Below are 3,079 nucleotides of genomic sequence, written 5' to 3' on the forward strand. Positions count from 1 at the left end.
AGCTCAGCTTTTGATTGAAATCTTATACTTTTACTTGTTTCTATTGTATTCATTTTATTATATTTATTTATTTTAGGCATATTTTTAGGATTTCCAGTGTTTCCTCTGTAGGAGCCTCTGCATCAGGAGCGGAGGTCGGCTGTAGCTGCTGGGTCTGTCCCATGGGCTCCTGGTGGAGAGTTGGTGCTTGGGCTTCATCTCTCCCCTGGCTCCTGTGGTGGTTCCTGGTGGTGGTGGACGTCTCTCTGCTCCTGGTGTTGACGGCTCCTCTGATGGTGCTTCACCTGTATTCAGCCTCATATTTTACTTGGTGTAGTTTTGTGTATTTTACCGTGTGTGTGTGTGTGTGTTTGGGTTGTCTGGTTGTGTGGGGTCAGGCAGCTGTGGGGGTTGGGTGGGTCGGTGGGTGGATGGAAATGTGAGATTGTTTTTAATCACTGTAAAGCACTTTGTGTTATATTTTGTATGAAAAGCGCTTTATAAAAAAAGTTTGATTTGATTTGATTTTGACTTGATTAATAAGCACTTATGTCAATATGTAACGATTATAGCCGACTTGGCCAATTTCCATCTTCAGTCCTTTGGCAGATTGATGTGAAATCATCTATAGCACTGCTTCCCAAAGACTGGGTTGCGACCCTCAGGTGGGTTGCAAGAGATTTTTTTGGGGGGTCGCCTTATCACGATCTGCACGATTCTGACACTGATCTGCTGCTGCGTTCTCCTCTTACACCTGGACTGGAACACGCTACAAAAACACACACAGGCCCACCTATCTCATTAGAAATGTTGAAATGTTAAGACATGTTTTGTATAATATCCAATCTTTTTGTAATTATTTAATTGACAATTTTGTTCCAATATTGCTGGTTCAAATGAATGTTGAAAAGAAAAAGAAATGGGCTTTATTTAATGTCCAAATAGGTGACTTATGGATCCTTTTATTGCTGCTTCAATTACTGTTTTTTCATTGTTAAAAACTTAAGTAAATCACTTAGTCAACAATAAAATATCCTCATTAATGTTCAGTAATGGTCAAATCCAACTTTATTTTTCTGATTTATGAATAATGTCTATTGACTTGGGTCACAAAGGTTTGTGACTTTTAAAATATGGGTCCCCATTAAAAAGTTTGAGAAACACTGATTTACGTTTTTACAGGGAAAAGTCCAGCAACAACAAAGTGAAGTTATAGTTCTGTTGAAGTATTGACCAAAAGCATTTGAAGATCTGAACATCTGAACAATAATTTCAAGTGTTATGTAAGATCCTCAGGGGAGTTTCTATTGGCTCATTTATCAACACGCTATTTTATCAGCAAAGAAACAAAAACACAGCTTTTAACCTCCTGGGAAAGCAGATTTTGTTGCTGGAGTTTTCTTTAATGCCAGTGTGTTGCAGTAAATGAACAGCCCCATGATCAGAAACCACTGGACTCGACAAATAATGCAGCATTTCTGAGTTTCAGCGTAAAATGACCCTTGTTGGTGTGGAGACCTCCCCCACCTGCAACGCCTTCAGTGTGGAGAGTGTCTGCCCCCAGCCCCTGTGTGTGTGTGTGTGTGTGTGTGTGTGTGTGTGTGTGTGTGTGTGTGTGTGTGTGTGTGTGTGTGTGTGCATCTGTGTGCGTCCGTGGGGGGTGATGCAGCTGTCATGATCACTTGTTAGACACAGTTAACCCCAAAAACACAGCTGTCCGTCAAAGCCCCATTTCACACAAAGGTGTCGCTCTGAACTTCAACCAACTGCCCCCACGGCCTGTCTGTGCGCGACACATGAGGTCCACCTGTATTTTCAGCTGTGCTCTTCTGTACAAATGACTCAAAACTCAGACTCAGATAAAAATAGAAAGACCCAGAATAGTCAAAATGGTCACAGTTCCACCTAAATCTTATGACACATGAGCACACAATGAAAAAACACATTCAATCTCAAAAGTTGTGGTTGTCTGCTGGTCTATGGTGAGATTTGCATCATGTCTCCAGTTCTTTTAATCTGTCCTCTGTATTTGACCCATCCTTCAATGCCACTGGGACAACCCATCAGGACAATTTTAGATGAGATTCAACTTTACTGTCTTTACACATGTATAAATCCATCCATCCATTTTCTTCCACTTCTCCGGGGCCGGGTCGTGAGGGCAGCAGTCTAAGCAGGGACTCCCAGACTTCCTTCACCCCAGACACTTCCTCAAGCTCCTCCAGGGAGACCCCAAGACTTTCCCAGGCCAGCCGAGAGACATAGTCCCTCCAGTGTGTCCTGGGTCTTCCCCGGGGCCTCCTCCTGATGGGACCTGCCTGGAACACCTCCCAAGGGAGGCGCTCAGGAGACATCGGAACAGATGCCTGAGTCACCTCAACTGGCTCCTCTTGACCCCTCCTTGAACCGTCACCTTAACGTGGTGAAGGGGTTTGAGCGCCCAAATGATCCCTAGAGCAATGTTGTTGCGGATTTCATGCCCCTGGTAGGGTCACCCAAGGCAAACAGGTCCTGACGTGACGTTGCCCAGATTGGCGGTACCAGGGCCCCACCCTGGAACCTGGCCTGAGGTGGGTGCTCAAAATCGAGCACCTGGTAACCGGGCCTTATCCCATGGGGCACACAAAAGAGCGACATGGGGCCGTCCTCCCATGGACCCACCACCGGCGGGAGGATCCATAAGGGGCCGGTGCAGGGAGATCTGGGAGGCAGTCGAAGGCAGAGGCCTCGGCAACCAGATCTCCAGACATGGAGCTTTGGGGACATGGAATATAGACAATATACAGTATATCACAGTGTAGACTGTAGTGAATATGTACAAATAATATGGTAGTATGAAGAGTATGCAGTATGAACAGGACGGAATTTGTCATGGTTCATGTTTTGTAGTGGTTGTAGTTTGTGTTTTATTTTGACATTTGTCCTGTCACCTTGTATTTTTGAGTTTTACTTCCTGTCTTGATTGTTTGCCCCGCCCTAATGTGTTTCACCTGTGTCTATGTGTGTGCATTTATACCCTGTGTTCTCCTCTGCCCCTTGTTGGTCCATTGTCTCTGTCCGAGTGTCTCTGTGCCTCTTGTCATGGCAATTTAATCTCGAG

Source organism: Boleophthalmus pectinirostris, unplaced genomic scaffold, assembly GCF_026225935.1.
Source record: "Boleophthalmus pectinirostris isolate CB_2022bp ecotype Guang Dong unplaced genomic scaffold, ASM2622593v1 HiC_scaffold_22, whole genome shotgun sequence".
NCBI lineage: Eukaryota > Metazoa > Chordata > Actinopteri > Gobiiformes > Gobiidae > Boleophthalmus > Boleophthalmus pectinirostris.